The sequence below is a fragment of the Amphibalanus amphitrite genome, unplaced genomic scaffold (genome assembly GCF_019059575.1).
Source record: "Amphibalanus amphitrite isolate SeventyFive unplaced genomic scaffold, NRLGWU_Aamphi_draft 000228F_arrow, whole genome shotgun sequence".
Taxonomy (NCBI): Eukaryota; Metazoa; Arthropoda; class Thecostraca; order Balanomorpha; family Balanidae; genus Amphibalanus; species Amphibalanus amphitrite.
The window spans coordinates 607,812-627,438 of record NW_024881723.1 but is presented as its reverse complement, the minus strand read 5'-3'; the positions used below and the strand labels follow the sequence as shown (position 1 = coordinate 627,438).

The 19,627-nt window shown below is 55.9% G+C and overlaps 1 protein-coding gene and 1 long non-coding RNA gene across 5 annotated transcripts in view; one reads left to right on the top strand and one right to left on the bottom strand.

The window, feature by feature from the left end:
* LOC122385725 (nuclear pore complex protein Nup155-like) overlaps positions 1-19,627 on the bottom strand; it is a 30,986-nt gene that overhangs the window by 8,873 nt on the left and 2,486 nt on the right. The window contains exon 1 of one of the 3 annotated variants that reach the window (XM_043374182.1): positions 4,186-4,229. The exons of the other annotated variants lie outside the window; for them this stretch is intronic. The gene's annotated coding sequence lies outside the window, so the exon portion shown is untranslated. Of the gene's footprint in view, positions 1-4,185; positions 4,230-19,627 lie in introns of those variants that run through there. 3 annotated transcript variants of the gene reach the window in all.
* Positions 4,952-14,631, top strand: LOC122385727. Of its 2 annotated transcripts, none has more exons than XR_006257258.1 (6): positions 4,952-5,008; positions 11,213-11,517; positions 12,003-12,175; positions 12,684-12,880; positions 13,082-13,334; positions 13,710-14,631. It is a non-coding gene; the product is annotated as an uncharacterized LOC122385727 (long non-coding RNA). The 2 variants fall into 2 exon arrangements; XR_006257257.1 differs by lacking the exon at positions 4,952-5,008 and adding an exon at positions 5,249-5,585.

Below are 19,627 nucleotides of genomic sequence, written 5' to 3'. Positions count from 1 at the left end.
CGCCGGGACAAGAAACTGGCGGGGGGGGGGGCCGATTCGGCCCCCCTTCAGATCTAAAAAACTACACATCGCAGCGACAAACGGTAAACGGCATCGGATACGCACGGTCAAGATCTACAATTTTTACTAAGGTCATTTTCAGGTCAGGTCAAAGATGACGTCACAGGGGTCGAAAAAGTCAAAATGGCGGCGCTAGATATGGAGAGTTTTTCTCGAATAACTTTCGAATTAGTCAAGATAGGAACAAACTAAGGGCATCATCGTGATCCTCTCGTCAATCCGCATCGAATGATATATATGTTGACCTCGAAAGGTCAAGGTCAAAGGTTGACCTCAGGTCACGTGACCTCGAGGTCATCATGTATATCATTCGATGCGTCTTGACGAGCTGAACACAATGAGACCATCCACGCGTCTGTATCTTGTTCCTGTACGGAGTTATTGGCCAAAAACCTTTGGTGACCTTTGATGACGTCACATGACCTCACAGCTGCCCAACAGCAAAACAGACCTCAAGGTAGTGAAGGTTGATCGTATATGAAGTCATGTATGGTATATGGGGCCATTCCGACCCGTTTTAGTGCTAAAAACAGGGAGTTGATTTTTCCCCCATTGACTTATAATGGGGAGGTCGCGAAACTGACCTGACCTTAGGTCACCGATATCAAAATTCCGAGATATACAAATTGCACATACTGGTACCCTAACTAAAGCCTGAAGAGAAGAAATTGATCGGTCAAAAACTCTAGCTCTGGCGTGATTGCAAACTTTTCTGAGGTAAGGTCACCAAACCGCCTCTGGTGACCTGACCTGAGGTCAGATCAACTCAAAATTTTCAGACATGTTGCGTAGAAGCCTTTTAGGAAAAGTCAGAAAATTTGAGCTTCCTAGCTCAACGCGTTTGGGAGAAATAACCAAAAAACCTCAGGGGGGGGGGGGGGCTCCTGAGGCCCCCCCCCCCGCCAGGAATAGGGTTAAGACTGTTCAAAGCAGCAGCCCTAATAAAAAATAATATTGTATGGTTAAATTCCTACACTGTGTAGATGGTATTAGCACTGTGAAAAACTACTTGCCATATTTTAATAACTTTGATTTGACCTGAAATAAACAAATCCTCAATCTACTTGATTAAAGATACTAGCTAGATGGTGATGCTGGATAATTAACAACCCTATCCATAGGTAACTCAGAATGATTATTTTCTTAATGCTGCTTTAGTATCGCTATTTTGCTTCTAAAACCTGTAATTGGATCAAGTGTTTAAAGAATGAGCTGAAATTATGACTTATGAGTTGACTTTATGGCCCATGGGCCATGGCCAATAGTTCATGGTTTCTGCTCAGTTTTCATACTGGTAGACATTCAAATCAAGCACTTAATATTTTAAGTCTCCTAAACGAAGAGCTGGTTACTGTTCATATCAGCACATTGCTAGTTTTCATAAATGGGAATTCATTGCTGGTGTTTCTTGACCTCTCATTGGTCATGCTGCATGGACCAAGTGAAGTTCACCCATGAAAAGCCAAGAAATGTGAGCAAGCCAAGCTAGCATCCTTCAGATAAAAAACAACAACCATGGATTGGTAACAGTGACACAGGTTCATAAAATTGAAACAAAAATTAACTTCTGAGGCCGGCTTTTCCAACAGAAAAATAGCCGCCTGCCAGACTTTTTTGGCTAGACCGCTTCACATACATAGCGTAAATGCGACAGCATAGGGCATGTAATAGGGCTTTACCATTTCACTCTGTATGTGAAGGGGTGTTCAGGCAAAAAATTCCGGCAGGCAGCTATTTTTCTGTTGGTAAAACTCTCCTCTGAACTTAAAACTCAGTTGGTGACATACCAGGGAAATAAGCTAAAATTAGAGCGCTCTATTTATTGCTCCTGCCCCATGTTGAAGAGATACCCCTAAAAGTGTGATCTTTTATCGGCTCTTACGCAGCAAGGCAGCACTTCTCAGACCGGTGGATGGCATCAATAGAAAGAGAATGCGTCAAAGATTAACATGAATTAATTAAAATAACATTAAAATGTTGATAAAGCGTGGAAATTAGTCCCAAACATAAGCTAATTATTGCTCCTACCTCGGCGACGGCGCTCCCCGCAGTCAGCGGAGAAGCTAAAATAAAAGCCACCATCCTCCTCCGTAAGTCAATTTTAGAGCGGACGAGTGGGCCGATGCGGGGCCACCAAACTGAGATAAGACGTGGCTAGCAATTGCAAACCGCCATAGAAATCAATATCTTTAGACGTACAATATGGGATGATTACTCTGAAGCTGGAGTGAAAGCATGAGTAGATTGCAAGAAACGAAATGCATTGATTGGTTGAATTATGCACAATAGGCAATGCTCAATAGATGAAGCCATTTCTATGATGTTGACATTTGACATAACCCTTCCTCTCCTCACCTATGACCTAAGTACATTGGCAGTTGCCGGCATAGTTTTTTTTTTTAGCACGAATGTAATTCGCCATCGGACCGCAATGCATGTTGCTAGGCTGCTGCAATTACAACGAACATACGAATACTGCCTTCATTTGTAGACGTTTGTTTTAAGGCGGTCTTTGACGTACAAGGGGGCATACCTACCTGTCGACAACTTGAGTTTCTCCGAATTTCAAAAACTCCCAGAATTTCAATTCCTTATGCACTGTTGTAGGCAGGGCTGCGGAGTCGATGGATTTTCGGCGACTCCGACTCCGACTCCGACTCCGGCTTTCAAAAACCAGCTCCGACTCCGACTCCGACTCCGGGCAGAATTGTCGACTCCGACCGACTCCAACTCCCGACTCCGACTCCGCAGACCTAGCAGGGCTGCAGAGTCGACAGATTTTCGGTGACTCCGACTCCGACTCCGGCTCGGGTTTCTAAAATCGACTCCGACTCCGACTCCGACCACAACTGTCGACTCCGACCGACTCCGACTCCGACTCCGACTCCGCAGCCCTGGTTGTAGGTACAGCTATGTTCACAAGTTTTCGTTTCCTCCTGTTCTAAAAAGGATGATATTTGTCGACTTCGTGTGTCGCTGATAGGAGGGTGCGTTTAATAATTAGGCCCAACGCTTTCTGCATCCGCGAGTACCTTCAAAAGGGAACAACAGTTTCCATTTATTACACTATGGTACATGTGACAAAATGACCACTGGAACACGCATGAAGCGGAGCTCATATTCCTAAAATGTCTACAATCACTTCTTTTCGACACTATTAGCAAATACCGTCTCAAGTTAGGTGGTTGACAGACAGTCAATGGAGATCTGAGGAGACTGAGTGATGCCAATTCACCACTTAACTGATAATGAAGGCCGAGGGGAGAGAAACATGCAACATGCACAACTGACAACTTGACAAGTGACAAAACACTATCACTATTGTAGATATAAAACTTTATCGGAATTCACTGGGATTGTATTGCGTATGCAAGTCCAAATATTTCGGCCAATATTGTTTGGCCTTGGTCACTGGACAACTACAATAACCCTATAAGTATAGCTCACATTGTGGGCTACTGGCAAAATGCCAAAACTGCTGTCACAGCAGAAATGATTTTTTTTCTCGATTTCAATTGTGGAATTATTTATTAAACAGAAGATGATCTTTCCGAAAAACCGACTGATTTCATACACAGATGCATGGAAAATAAAAAAAAATCCCGGTAAGTTTATTTGTATTGTTTTGCCGATTTTGACATGCTCCTAGTTTGCAGCCATATTTCGATATGTTCTACAGGGAGTTCAGAATTATTTCAGGACCAATCTTTTCCTCATTCATTTTTCCGTCGATCATGAAATTTTTAAAGCGGAACAATTAGTTTCCAGGCGGTCCGAGCGGTTTTCGTGAGAAGGGTGCAAAAATCGGCGTCATTTTTAGAGCCTCGACACCAGCTCAACACAGGGCCCTATGGGAGACAGTGAAGTAGCGGGAGCAATAAATAGAGCGCTCTAATATTAGCTTATTTCCCTGTTGTGTCACCGACTGAACTTTGAGCTCAAAGCCACAGTAACAGAGCATAAGTGGCAAACCTTGAGTTGAAAAATCCATTTTACCCTAATGGATTTTACCCTACCCAGCTTCAAACCTACACCATAAAAGACCATTTTAATAAAAATCGGAAACCGGTCAAAATTCAAAACTGAAACGGGACAAACTTATCAATCTGTCGGTTTATCACGAACCAATGAAACCAAACCGTGAAACGTTATGATATACGTCTGTTCCCGTCGCTCCTCCCAAAAAATCTCGGATGAGTTTGGATGAGCTTGGAACGTTTATATACTTAGCTTCAAATTCAAATTCAGATTCCAGATTCATATTCGATGGAAAAAATGATAAAAACGGACCCCTCAGAATCTCACCAAATTTACACCAGCCACTCACCATGACCTGGTCATCACAGAATAAAATTATCTAAGCTCGGCAAGCCCTGGGGGCTGAGATATTAGGGGTCAAAGTTCAAGGTCATTGAGGGCGGACCCCTCAGAATTACCTCAAAATTTGCACACAGATGCAAGTTGACCTGCTGAGCACGAAGGGCATAAAATCTAAGCCCGGCAAGCACTGACCTGGAAGTTAGGTCAGGTCAAAGTTTGCAGCCACGTTGAGGTCACGTGACCCTTTTACAGCGGACCCCTCAGATTTTAATAAAATTTTGTGAGCTGATGCATCTAGACACTCTTATTAATATCCTAAATTATCTAAGTTCGGCAAGCTCTGGGGGCTGAGATATTAGGGGTCAAAGGTCAAGGTCATTTGAGAGCGGACCCCTTCAATTTTTGTTAAAACTCAAATCACCCCTCAACTTTGTCTTCTGAATTTAATGGTAAAAATTTCTAAGCTCGGCAAGCCTTAGAAAAGCTAGAATGAGTATTTAGAAAAACGAGCATTTGTTTTCCAATATGGCTGACAGGTAGGTATTGTGGCGCATCAACGACATAATTGACGCGTGTAAATAGGCAGCGCGCCATATTCATTTTATTTTGTAGTGTAGGTAAGGGCAAGGTAAGGGTAAGAATCTTGGGTAAGGGTATATAGGGCCTTGAGTGTAGGTATATACATATAACATACCTATTGATAGAACATGCCATGGTGTGTAAGTTAAGGTGAAGGTGATATGATGTGTGATCCATGGAATGGGCGTGGCTTCAGAATCAGGGTTATCAGCCACAATTCCTAGAATGAGTTTTTATGCTGGCTGATTATTTTAGGTACCTAGGTACTTTTGAAACCTATGCATACCTATGACCTATCTGAGGGCTGTCCACGGGCCCTGTGTGCAGTCGGACCATACACAAGCTCTAAGCTCCGCCCACTGCGTCCCTAAGCCATTCTTCCGTCACCGCACACAGCAACCACTGTGGTCGGTCGGGACTGGCCACAGGCCGTCCACCGCATGGCATGCAGCTGTGACATCAGAACCAGTTACCCTTCCCCTACCCCTAAGCTTGCTGTACATACCACACACAGTGAACTCAGCAGTTTACGGTGCCCGCGAACACCCCTCTGTATTCAGTTGCAGGAAGGCTCCTATGTGCAGACAATCCAATTTTGGAACTGTACTCAAGGCTATTGTCACAAGGTATGCGTGCCACATGCTACACCAGATGTTCGTCTACAATCTTTCTCCACCCAATGTATTCTCATCGTCATCTGGAATGGCCTCGCAGAAAATGTTGCGGCCGCACCTGACCTAACTAGCTTTAAGAGGGCCTAGAGTGATGTGACATATAACAAACTGTACCAGCCCGCAAAGTAGGTAGTTGATAAAGATGAGCAGCTTTTGTCAAATAATCTTGATTCACACATAATTTTTGCATGAGTTTTTCATATGGATGCTGTAACTCCAGGCGTTATGTAACCCCTGCCTTCCTCTGCTCACTGACTGCCTCTCACTGCCTCTCACTGCCTCCCACCGGCTCTCACCGCCTCTCACTTCCTCCTGCCCTGCCTCTGACTGCCTGCCTCTGCTCACTGACTGCCTCTACTGCCTCTCACCGCCTCTCACTGCCTCTCACTGCCTCTCACCGCCTCTCACTGCCTCTCATTGCCTCTAACTTCCTCTCACTGCCTCTCACTGCATGTCACTGCCTCTCACCGCCTCTCGCCGCCCCTCAATGCCTCTCACCTCTTCTCACTGCCTCCTTCCCTGCCTCTGACTACCTGCCTCTGCTCACTGACTTCCTCTCACCGCCTCTCACCGCCTCTCATCGCCACTCACCACCTCTCACTGCCTCTCACTGCTTCTCACCGCCTCTCACCGCCTCTCACTGCCTCTCACTGCATGTCACTACCTCCCACCACCTCTCGCCGCCTCTCACCGCCTCTCACTGCCTCCTGCCCTGCCTCTGACTGCCTGCCTCTGCTCACTGACTGCCTCTCACCGCCTCTACTGCCTCTCACTACCTCTCACCGCCTCTCATTGGCTCTAACTTCCTCTCACTGCCTCTCACTGCATGTCACTGCCTCTCACCGCCTCTCGCCGCCTCTCACTGCCTCTCACCTCTTATCACTGCCTCCTTCCCTGCCTCTGACTGCCTGCCTCTGCTCAATGACTTCCTCTCACCGCCTCTCACTGCCTCTCGCCGCCTCTCACTGCATGTCACAGCCTCTCAGCGCCTTCCACCGCCTCTCACCGCCTCTCATTGTCTCTCACTGCCTCTCACCGCCTCTCACTGCATGTCACTGCCTCTCACCACCTCTCGCCGCCTCTCACTGCCTCTCACCACCTCTCACTGCCTCTCACTGCCTCCTGCCCTGCCTCTTGACTGCCTACCTCTGCTCACTGACTGCCTCTCATCGCCTCTACTGCCTCTCACTGCCTCTCACCGCCTCTCGCCGCCTCTCACTGCCTTCCTCCGCTCACGGACTGCCTCTCACCACCTCTCACTGCCTCTCACCGCCTCTCACTGCCTCTCACTGCCTCCTGCCCTGCCTCTGACTGCCTGCCTCTGCTCACTGACTGCCTCTCACCGCCTCTACTGCCTCACACCGCCTCTCCCTGCATGTCACTACCTCTCACCACCTCTCGCCGCCTCTCACTGCCTCTCACCGCCTCTCACTGCCTCCTGTCCTGCCTCTGACTGCCTGCCTCTGCTCACTGACTGCCTCTCACCGCCTTTACTGCCTCTCACTGCCTCTCACTGCCTCTCACTGCCTTTCATTGCCTCTCACTGCCTCTTATGACTGCATGGCATTGCCTCTCACCCCTTCTCGCCGCCTCTCTCTGCCTCTCCCCGCGTCTCACTGCCTCTCACCTCTTCTCACTGCCTCCTTCCCTGCCTCTGACTGCCTGCGTCTGCACTGACTTCCTCTCACCGCCTCTCACTGCCTCTCGCCGCCTCTCACTGCATGTCACAGCCTCTCACCGCCTCTCATTGCCTCTCACTGCATGTCACTGCCTCTCACCACCTCTCGCCGCCTCTCACTGCCTCTCAACGCCTCTCACCGCCTCTCACTGCCTCTCACCGCCTCTCATTGCCTCTCATCGCCTCTCACTGCCTCCTGCCCTGCCTCTGACTGCCTGCCTCTGCTCACTGACTGCCTCTCATCGCCTCTACTGCCTCTCACTGCCTCTAACTTCCTCTCACTGCCTCTCACTGCATGTCATTGCCTCTCACCGCCTCTCGCCGCCTTTCTCTGCCTCTCGCCGCCTCTCACTGCCTCCTTCCCTGCCTCTGACTGCCTGCCTCTGCTCACTGACTTCCTCTCACCGCCTCTCGCCGCTTTCACCGCCTCTCGACGCCTCTCACTGCCTCTCACCGCCTCTCACTGCCTCTCACCGCCTCTCACTGCCTCTCACCGCCTCTCACTGCCTCTCACCGCCTCTCACTGCATATCACTGCCTCTCACCACCTTTTGCCGCCTCTAACCGCCTCTCACTGCCTCTCACCGCCTCTCACTGCCTCCTGCCCTGCCTCTGACTGCCTACCTCTGCTCACTGACTGCCTCTCATCGCCTCTACCGCCTCTCACTGCCTCTCACCGCCTCTTACCGCCTCTCACTGCCTTCCTCTGCTCACGGACTGCCTCTCACCACCTCTCACTGCCTCTCAACGCCTCTGACCGCCTCTCACTGCCTCTCATTGCCTCTCATCGCCTCTCACTGCCTCCTTCCCTGCCTCTGACTGCCTGCCTCTGCTCACTGACTTCCTCTCACCGCCTCTCGCCGCCTCTCACCGCCTCTCGACGCCTCTCACTGCCTCTCACCGCCTCTCACTGCCTCTCACCGCCTCTCACCGCCTCTCACCGCCTCTCACTGCATGTCACTGCCTCTCGCCGCCTCTCACTGCCCCTCAATGCCTTCTGCCCTGCGTCTGACTGCCTACCTCTGCTCACTGACTGCCTCTCATCGCCTCTGCTGCCTCTCACCGCCTCTCACCGCCTCTCACTGCCTCTCACCGCCTCTCACTGCCTCCGTTACTGCCTCTGACTGCCTGCCTCTGCTCACTGACTGCCTCTCACCGCCTCTACTGCCTCTCACTGCTTCTGACTGCCTTCCTTTGCTCGCTGACTACCTCTCACTGCCTCTCACCGCCTCTCACTGCCTCTCACCACCTCTCACTGCCTCTCACTACCTCCTGCCTTGCCTCTGACTGCCTGCCTCTGCTCACTGACTGCCTCTCACCGCCTCTACTGCCTCTCGCTGCTTCTGACTGCCTTCCTTTGCTCGCTGACTACCTCTCACTGCCTCTCACCGCCTCTCACTGCCTCTCACTGCATGTCACTGCCTCTCACCACCTCTTGCCGTCTCTAACCGCCTCTCACTGCCTCTCACCGCCTCTCACTGCCTCCTGCCCTGCCTCTGACTGCCTACCTCTGCTCACTGACTGCCTCTCATCGCCTCTACCGCCTCTCACTGCGTCTCACTGCCTCCTGTCCTGCCTCTGACGGCCTGCCTCTGCTCACTGACTGTCTCTCATTGCCTCTCACTTCCTCTCACTGCCTCTCACTGCCTCTCATTGCCTCTAACTTCCTCTCACTGCCTCTCACTGCATGTCATTGCCTCTCACCCCTTCTCGCCGCCTCTCTGCCTCTCCCCGCGTCTCACTGCCTCCCACCTCTTCTCACTGCCTCCTTCCCTGCCTCTGAATGCCTGCCTCTGCACTGACTTCCTCTCACCGCCTCTCACTGCGTCTCACTGCCTCCTGCCCTGCTTCTGACTGCCTGCCTCTGCTCACTGACTGTCTCTCATTGCCTCTCACTTCCTCTCACTGCCTCTCACCGCCTCTCACTGCCTCTCACCACATCTCACTGCCTCTCACTACCTCCTGCCTTGCCTCTGACTGCCTGCCTCTGCTCACTGACTGCCTCTCACCGCCTCTACTGCCTCTCACTGCTTCTGACTGCCTTCCTTTGCTCGCTGACTACCTCTCACTGCCTCTTACCGCCTCTCACTGCCTCTCACTGCATGTCACTGCCTCTCACCACCTCTTGCCGCCTCTAACCGCCTCTCACTGCCTTTTACCGCCTCTCACTGCCTCCTGCCCTGCCTCTGACTGCCTACCTCTGCTCACTGACTGCCTCTCATCGCCTCTACCGCCTCTCACTGCCTCTCACCGCCTCTTACCGCCTCTCACTGCCTTCCTCTGCTCACGGACTGCCTCTCACCACCTCTCACTGCCTCTCAACGCCTCTCACCGCCTCTCACTGCCTCTCACCGCCTCTCACTGCCTCTCATCGCATCTCACTGCCTCCTGCACTGCCTCTGACTGCCTGCCTCTGCTCACTGACTGCCTCTCATCGCCTCTACTGCCTCTCACTGCCTCTTACCGCCTCTCACTGCCTCTAACTTCCTCTCACTGCCTCTCACTGCATGTCATTGCCTCTCACCGCCTCTCGCCGCCTTTCTCTGCCTCTCGCCGCCTCTCACTGCCTCCTTCCCTGCCTCTGACTGCCTGCCTCTGCTCACTGACTTCCTCTCACCGCCTCTCGCCGCCTCTCGACGCCTCTCACTGCCTCTCACCGCCTCTCACTGCCTCTCACCGCCTCTCACTGCATGTCACTGCCTCTCGCCGCCTCTCACTGCCTCTCAATGCCTTCTGCCCTGCGTCTGACTGCCTACCTCTGCTCACTGACTGCCTCTCATCGCCTCTACTGCCTCTCACCGTCTCTCACCGCCTCTCACTGCCTCTCACCGCCTCTCACTGCCTCCGTTCCTGCCTCTGACTGCCTGCCTCTGCTCACTGACTGCCTCTCACCGCCTCTCACTTCCTCTCACTGCCTCTCACCGCCTCTCACTGTCTCTCACTGCCTCTCGCCGCCTCTCACTGCATGTCACAGCCTCTCACCGCCTCTCACTGCCTCCTGTCCTGCCTCTGACTGCCTGTCTCTGCTCACTGACTGTCTCTCACCGCCTCTCACTGCCTCTGACTGCCTTCCTTTGCTCACTGCCTCTCACCGCCCCTCACTGCGTCTCACTGCCTCCTGCCCTGCTTCTGACTGCCTGCCTCTGCTCACTGACTGTCTCTCATTGCCTCTCACTTCCTCTCACTGCCTCTCACCGCCTCTCACTGTCTCTCACTGCCTCTTGCCGCCTCTCACTGCATGTCACAGCCTCTCACCGCCTCTCACTGCCTCCTGTCCTGCCTCTGACTGCCTTCCTTTGCTCACTGCCTCTCACCGCCTCTCACTGCGTCTCACTGCCTCCTGCCCTGCTTCTGACTGCCTGCCTCTGCTCACTGACTGTCTCTCATTGCCTCTCACTTCCTCTCACTGCCTCTCACCGCCTCTCACTGTCTCTCACTGCCCCTCGCCGCCTCTCACTTCATGTCACAGCCTCTCACCGCTCTGCCCTGCCCTGCCCTGCCCTGCCCTGCCCTGCCCTGCCCTGCCCTGCCCTGCCCTGCCCTGCCCTGCCCTGCCCTGCCCTGCCCTGCCCTGCCCTGCCCTGCCCTGCCCTGCCCTGCCCTGCCCTGCCCTGCCCTGCCCTGCCCTGCCCTGCCCTGCCCTGCCCTGCCCTGCCCTGCCCTGCCCTGCCCTGCCCTGCCCTGCCCTGCCCTGCCCTGCCCTGCCCTGCCCTGCCCTGCCCTGCCCTGCCCTGCCCTGCCCTGCCCTGCCCTGCCCTGCCCTGCCCTGCCCTGCCCTGCCCTGCCCTGGCTCCTGAGCTTCTTAGCTCCTTGTCAGTCAGTTCCTGTCAGGTGTCTGTGGTCGGTAGAGCGGCGGCGCCGGACGGCTGACGTGTGGTCGGTACGTGTCCGTGTGCCCGCAGTTCCTGTGCCGTGTCGAGAATGTGATGAAGCGCCAGGAGTCGCCGGAGAGTAGTGACGGCTCGTCAGCCGTTGTTTGCGTGGTGCCGCCGGTGCGCCGCTCTCCCGCCGAGCCGCCCCTTCTCGTCGCCCAGTCTGGCCGCCCAGCCGAGCCTGGCGCGGCTGACGGCGCCTTAGACGGCATCATGTAGAACCAGCATAGGTGAAGAGTGAATGCGGCGGTGGCTCGTTGCAGTACTCTGCCGGCGCCAGCGAAGAACCGGCCTCTACCGCCGCTGGGCCGGTGCCGCACTCCTCTGCGCCCCAGGTGAGTCCCGGCGGCCGACTCGGCTACTCCACAGTGTCAGCGCGCTGAAAAGAGTCCCGCCCAAGACTGAAGGATCGGACGTGGTCCCTAGTTGGTCTGGGCCCCAATCCCACACTCATGCTTATTTCGTAATGCTGTGGGATATGCGGCTTTGCTTGAGTGTTGAAGCAGACTCAGATATGTAACTGGTTGATCCGGTGAATGTCTGGATATTCATGCATTCTGTCTGCAGCTTTTTTGGCCAAATTGCGGAACCGATGGCTTATTCGGATAAAGCCGAAACATGAATCCTGCACTGTTCGAGCGACCCTCGTCCGCCCAACCGCCCTACCTGACGCTGTCTTCTCCTCTAACCGCTTCCGACCCGTATGTACCGTACCTCCTGTCAGGCAGACGACCATATTCGGCTGGTCGCCCACCAGCCGAATATGGCCGCAGCCTGACTGCCCTGCCCTGCCCTGCCCTGCGGTGATGGGTGCCGACAGCGACGGGAAGCTGCCGCCGCCGACGCCGATGCCGGCGCCGTTCAGCCCAGCTACCACCGACTCAAGGTGGAGGACGTGCTCTCCTACCAGGACCAGGTCAAGTCCAAGTTCCAGAACAACCCACAGGTCCACAACGACTTCCTCAATATCATGAAGGAGTTCAAGGCGCAAAAGTAAGTTAAAGCTGGGCCGCTTTCTTATGTCATACTTATGCCGTTCTTGCTCTTACATATTCTCAGTTACTTATTTGCTTTTTGTATCGTCTGCAAAAACGAACGTCACCTTACGCAATTTTGAGCACGTTTAATTTGACCAAGCGGCGAGCGCCGCCGTTCCCTGTCCTGCAGCCGCCGCTGTCCCCTGTCGAGTGTCTGACTCCCGTTTCTCTCTGCATAGTCAATCTAATATAGTCATTTTTTAGCGCAATATAGTCATCTAAACTGACTTTTGTTGAGATGTTCGATTTAATGGTAGTTTTGTGTACCTGTCTGTAGTGACTTTTGATGAAAATTGTGTTTTAAAGCTGTTTTGTTTTTGTATCTTGTAGGGAAATGCAAATTCTAGTTCTGCTGAGTTTCATATGGCCTGATTAACTGACCCCGTATTGTTCATTACGTAAGCTTCGTTTCGCCACTGCTCATACAACCATCATGACGCTAATTGGCATGCTCTCGCCGGCAGTACCTACACGTCTGGATGATGGCGCCGGGCTAGATGACCACAGCGCGGTGTACACGCCCACTGGCGGCTTCCAGACCTACACGGACACGATAGTATCGCCGCCGCCGCCGCAGCCCCAGCTGCAGCAGCCACCGCCACCGCCGCTGCCGACGGCGCCCGGCGCGCCGCCCAAACCGAGTCACCAGCCGCCCACCGAGGTGAGCTGGCGGCCTGACCCTTCAGATAGGGTGAATCCAACTACATGCGTGTGGACGTCAGGGAAAGGGCTGCTATGGTTGCTATTCATTCTTCTCCTGTGCTGTTTTTTTTTTCTTTGCCTGTTGAAATAATATGCGAATATCCAGCGTTGTTGATCACATGCGCCCCTGCTGACGCTATGATTCTGTTGCTTGCCACAGGATCAGGTATGGCACCAACAGGCAACAACATCCTGTCGCACGCTGTGCGGCGGCGGCCGGCGTCGGGGGCCACCACGTCACCGCGCACCACTCGTACAACCAGCCGCCGCCGTCCGCGGCGCCCACAGCCGCCGCGTCGGCCGCGCTCGTCGGCGGCGCCGGCTCCAACCTGCCCAACCAGGGTGTGGCCGGCACGCAGCAGAGCCAGCCGGTCGAGTTCAACCACGCCATCATTTACGACAACAAACTCAAGGTGAAACGACGCGCGAACGCTGTTATAGACGAAAATGCGCTAAGAAGTGTATTTTGCTATCGTGTTTTTCTGTTCTTTTTGTCGCATGGTGCTCAGTCTGCTTGCAGCATGCCTTCCAGTCCGACGACGCGGATCTCAGTAGCCTCTGACCCGCCTGTCTGTTGGGAAGTGTGATGCAGCGTGATGCCTCTCGCCCCTCTGTGTAGTCAGCTTCTCTCCAGCACTGTGACAACCAACGCTGCCCTGGAGTCCCACATGAGTGGTAAAGAAGAGATGCTTTAGGGACGAACCCGCCTTCTGTGTGGTGACTTCGTGTGGTGGCTGTGGAACTTCTCAAAAATAGAGAGTGATAAGTGTTGTATTTTTTATTCGCAGGGAAACGTCGCTGCTTCTCACGACCCATGGATGATGAGCAGTGAAGATTGATGACCACCGGATCACAGTCTGCTCGCTCTGGTGGTTGGTGCCCGAATGCATCACCAGGCTCCCGGCCACATCACCCGCTCATGCGACCCTCCTGGAGAGGGAGATGCGTGCAGCGGCGCGAGTGATCACCGGGTGCCCGCTATCGACTCCCTCACACGCTGTCATGGCGGAGGCTTGCCTCGCCCCGGTGGTGGAACGCCGCCAAGTCCTGGCGGTGCGACTCCTGGCGAAGGCCCTCGCCCTGTCTGAGGGAGATCCGCTCCGTGTCGTGGCGTCCAGCAACCCACCCAGCAGACTGAGGACAACTGGATGGCGACAAGTGGGAGGAGAGGTCCTGGCGGCGATCGGGGTCGCTCCCCCCATCGAGCCGCTACTCCCCCCGCGAGAGCCTCCATGGGCCTCAACAGGTCCGATCAACTTCCGGCTAGATATCGGTGCGGCGCTAACACCAGCACCATCAGCCCAGCAAAGACACACCACCGCGACACACCACCTGGCATCGCTCCAGCAGTGCGCCACGTGGTGCTGGACCGACGGATCGGCATCCGGAGGCATCACCGACGGAGGAGCGGGTGCTTTCATCAAGAGGCCGGACGGCGAGGTGACAGACGCTCCGCGTCGCCGCCGGCCGCCTCTGCTCTAGCTACAGAGCGGAGATGATCGCACCCCAAAGAGCTGTCAACCACCTAGTCAACAACCCCGCACACTTGGAGGACGCGATCATCTTTTGTTGTTGTTGTATTCCCCTCGGCCCGTCACCGGGGCGTAGTCGTTCGGCTCTGGAAGGACCGAAAGCCGGCGGCCAAGGCCGCCACCACGTCGTCCCGTCTCAAGTCGGTGGAGCGTCCGTAAATGTTGCTCATGGCGAGGAGGCGGGCCCCGAGGAGATGGGAGCTGACACCGACCTCTGGAGAACCATCAAGATCCTCGACGGCCGCGTCCCACCAGCAAAACCGGCCGTCCCCATACAACGACCACCGACAGCCGGTCAGACAGCACCGACCAAGGCGGCGGTGACAGACAGAGAGAAGGCCGACCTCTTCTGCCAGACCTACGCTGCCGTCTCGAGACTGCCCAAACGGAAGCAGGAAGACCATGCCATCAAACTCAGCTCACGCCGCGCCGGGAAGACCTGCGAGTGCGGCGACACCAAGGAAGGGTTCTGCTCCCCCTTCTCCCGCCGCGAGCTACAACACGCCCTCTCCAAGCTGAAGCCCGGAAAGAGCCCCGGCCCGGACATGGTGTCCAACGACATGCTCCGACAACTGAGCCCTACCGGCGAGACGGAGCTGCTCCGGGTCCTAAACCGTAGCTGGACCGAAGGCACGGTCCCCGCCAGCTGGCGCGCCGCAGAGATAGTCGCCATCCCCAAGAAGGGCAAGTCGCCGGCCCTCCCAAGCAGCTACCGGCCAATCAGCCTCCTCAACACCATCAGCAAGCTCGCCGAGAGACTGGTGCAGAACCGGCTCCAACACTGGCTGGAGCGACACAAGAAGCTGAACCCGAACCAGGCCGGCTTCCGCAAGGGACACAGCACGATCGACCAGCTCTTCCGAGTCACCCAATCGATCTTCGACGCCTTCGAACAACCGAAGCACCATCGCGCCATCCTAGTCTTGCTAGACTTCGCCAAGGCCTACGATCGTGTATGGCGGGACGGCCTGTTCCACAAGATGGAGAAGATGGGCATCCCTGGCTGCGCCACGCGGTGGGTGAAGGCCCTGCTCACGGACAGGCGTGCTCGTGTCAGGTGGGGAAACGCCCGCTCATCACAGCGCGTCTTCCAAGAGGGCCTCCCGCAGGGCAGCGTGATGGCGCCGCTACTGTGGCTGATCTATTGCAATGACCTCGATGAAGACATCAACACCAACACCACCCGCTCTCTCTACGCGGACGATACCGCCCTCCTGGCTACTGGACCTTCGCTGCAGGCGTGCGCCGACCAGCTGCAACCGGATCTGGACCAAGTCGCCCGCTGGCTGGACAAGTGGAAGGTCGAGGCCAGCCCAAGCAAGTGCGTCTTCACCACCTTCTCGCTACACGCCAAGGAGGTCAACGGAAAGGTCGTCCCGACACTGACCTTCAAAGGCGACCAGCTCGCGCACGAGAAGAACCCGACCTTCCTGGGGCTGACCCTGGACAGCCAGCTCACCTTCACCAACCACATCGAGGAAGTGAAGAAGAGGATGGCACAGCGCCGATGCTGTCTGACAGCTCTGGCGGGCAGGTCATACGGCTGTGACCAAGCCACGCTGCGCGCGGCCTACATCGCGTACATCCGCAGCGTGGCCGACTACGGAGCTGCCCTCTACTCCACCCACGCTGCACCCTCCGTGCGGGCCCGGCTCGAGGCAGAGCAGCACAAGTGCGCCAGAGTGATCACTGGCTGCATCCGCCTCACAAACTCGGAGACCCTCATCACCGAGGCCGGCCTGCCACCACTCGCAGTGAGAGGCTGGGAAATAGCAGCAATGGAGCAGGAGCGACTCGCCAGACTGCCGCCAGGAGACCCCGCCAGAGCCCTCACCGAGCGACACGTCCGCCCACGCCTCAAGCACAGGGCTCATGAGGCCTGGCAGCGAGCGCGCACTGAGGCCAGAAGACGCGGCGAACCGCCGCCGGACCCCCCGAGCGAGGACACGGCGCTGCCCTTCAAACCGTGCTTCCGGCGGGTCAGTCAGTGGATGGCCAAGGAGGCGGGTCTAGCGGACCTCCCACGGGAACCGCTGGCCCTGGTCCCGGAACAGCCGCCGTGGACCAACCCAGCAGACGCGGTCACCTTCCGCCTCTCCCTCCCGCGCGCCACCAGAAGAGACGACCCACCCGCCGTGAGGAAAGCTGCCGCCCTCGAGGCCATAGCCATGGTCAACCCGGACTGCACCATCTGGTCCGACGGCTCCGCCAAGTCCGGCACCAGGGACGGAGGCGGCGGTGCGCTGATCCAGCTGCACCGGGAGAACCGCGAAGTGGAGACATTGGTACCGGCGGGCTCGGTCTGCAGCAGCATGCGGGCCGAACTCGCAGCGATGTTGGCGGCGTTCACCTGCCTGCTGGCACAACCGGGAGAGACCAGGAGCCGCATCAAGACATGCCTGCTGTGCACCGACTCCCTCTCCGGCCTTCAGTTACTCCAGCGCGGACCGGAGGCCCAGAAGCTGGTCCTCGCCGAGCGCGTCTGGGCCGCGATGGGCTCACTGGGGGAACAGAACACGGCCATCATCCTCCAGTGGGTCCCAGGCCATGCCGACATCGCCGGCAACGAGGCGGCAGACAGGCTGGCTAACCGTGCGGCGGCCGAGTGTGCCCAATCGGAGACGCCCATCGATCTGGCCAGCGCCCGAACCGCCATACGGCAGCGCGCCAGGGAAATGCAGGCCACGCGTGCACACCGGCACCCGCACCCCCAGCCCACGCCTGGACTCCAAGACCTCCCGCGCTGGGGGCAAGTGACCGTGTCGCAGCTGCGGACCGGCTACTGCCCCCTGGCACGAGCGACGCTCCACCGTCTGGAGCTCACCCCGGACCCTCTCTGCCGGGAGTGCGGTGCCGAGGACACCGTTTGCCACCTCCTCACCGAGTGCCCAGCATTCGCCACCACGAGACGCCGGCTCTGGGGGGGACCCCTGCCATCCCTCGACGAGGTCCTCTCCGGGCCGGCCGGCAAGATAGTTGAATACATTCGGCGGGTGGGGCGGTCCGAGCCGCCGCTCGACCAGCCCCCGTCCGACGCGCCTGCGGGCGCGTCCACGTGACGTGCGACGAAGAAGAAGAAGGCGGGCCCCGCAGAGGCACGGGCAGCGCAGCAGGACGTGTTGCGGGGTGTCACTGTCCGCCTCATCATGTCGATCATCTTCTTGACCGACTCCATGGCGGCACTCTCACGGCTCCGCGAGGGACCAGCGGCGCAGTCGACATCGCTCGGAGTCGGGATCTGGAGAGCCCTGCGCTCCCTGGCCTCATTGGGACGACCCATTCACCTCCAGTGGGTCCCCTCGCATTGCGGCCTTCCTGGAAATGAGAGGGCAGACACCCTGGCGGGGGAGGCCTCCGCCCTGGACCAGAACTCAGACACACACCACTGGACACCAGAACGATCCAGAGAGCAGCGGCAAGGCTGGCGCGTGCGAGGACCATAGCGGCCTGGCCCGACGGCTGGTATCGCCAACTGCCGGTGCGGGCTCTGTCGTGAGGAAGCAGACACCTCAGCCCACGTGCTGATGCGGTGTCCCGCCCTGGTGCAACTGCCGGTTCCGAGTGCTCGGAACTATACACCCGACCCACGAGGACCTGCGCAGCATCGACGCAGTGGCGGCCCTAGGGGCCGCCTTCGTCCCCCTCCAGAGCCGGCAGGATACGCCCTAGGGCTGGAGGGAGACAACAACAACAACAACAACAATAACAATAACAACAACAACAACAACAACAACAACAACAACAACAACAACAGACGGACATGAACCCATTTAATGTGTTCAAACGCTACCGCGACAGCCGCAAGGTGCTCGAGTACCGGACGGAGCTGTTAATCAGCTCGTGTTGCGAAATGCGAGGTGCCATCGGCGTAGTGCCGGCGCAATATGAGCACGGTACGCTGCCGTGCGCCAGCTGCCTCAGTCTGCTGGCCAGCCCGGTGAGACGGCACCTCGCCGTCGCCGCCGGACGCTCAGGTGGGATCTCTGATGTGTTGAGCTCAGCTTGAAGTGACTTCAGTCACCCAGCAGCGACTGGAGCGGTCCGAGCGAGCCCGTGTACCGCCGCCAGTGTTTGGTCGTGTTTGGGGCCGTACGGCGCGGGTGATCTGTACGGGCGCGGCCGTATCTTATGTTACGTATCGTAGCTAAGCACGACTTGTCACTGTCCACCACGGGACCCGCCCATGTTGACGGCGTCGCAATGTACTCATTGACTGACTAGTGCTGCGCGACTGCTCGGAGTTGACCAGTTAACGTTTTGTAGGCTTTATTATCACTGGCGGAGGCGTGGGGACTGCGGAGTGTTTTCTATTCGTCAGTGTTTGCCGAGGCGAGGCTGCTTAATGCCGATTGTGACATGTTACTATGGATCCTCACGTGAAGTCGTCGGGTTATCTAACTTGGTTCATCAATAAATGGTGTGACCTACAAAGCGACAATGAGATGAAAACGACTCAGTCATCTTTATGGTAAAATGTCTGTGACGTATGTGAAAGCAGGTCATATTGGTGTGCAGGTCATACGAGGTCAACTGAGGTCACTAACCCAGGACTAAAACTGGTTATCCTAAGATAACTCGTAACGCTCGCAATACACTCGTTTTTCCGCGAAGCTCTAACTCCATCAGGGGCCCGAACGGCGGCGGGCGGGGTTCCAACGTACCTCCGGCCCCTTCACCCGCACACCGCACACGGGCGAGAGTTCAGACAAATCAGAGGTCACTGGTCCTTTTAACATGTCAGGTGAGTGATTCCTTTCTGGGTACGTCAAAGGTCAATGACCCACATAACGGAGGTCAGCGGCCCGTGACGCGTCATTCATCTCAGTTCAGGTCAGATCTGACTTAGGAGATGTGAGAGCTCAAGTTGAAGTGACACCTATGGTCAGCGATCTTCGGGGATAGGTCGAATGTGTGTGACCTGTAGGTACTGGAAAAGGTTAGAGGTCACTCATCCACCAAGGGCTTATATCAGGGGTCACTGGCCCGTTATGAAGGAAGATAAGTATGAGGTCGTAGACTCGTAATCCATCAATAGACATTAAACGGCCACTATCTATGAAGGAAATAGTAAAATCGATCGATTTGTAAAGGAATTGCTTCATTTGGAAGCATGTTGTTTGTTTACATTTTACGCGTCAGTTTTGTCATTGATGCGCCACAATACCTACCTGTCA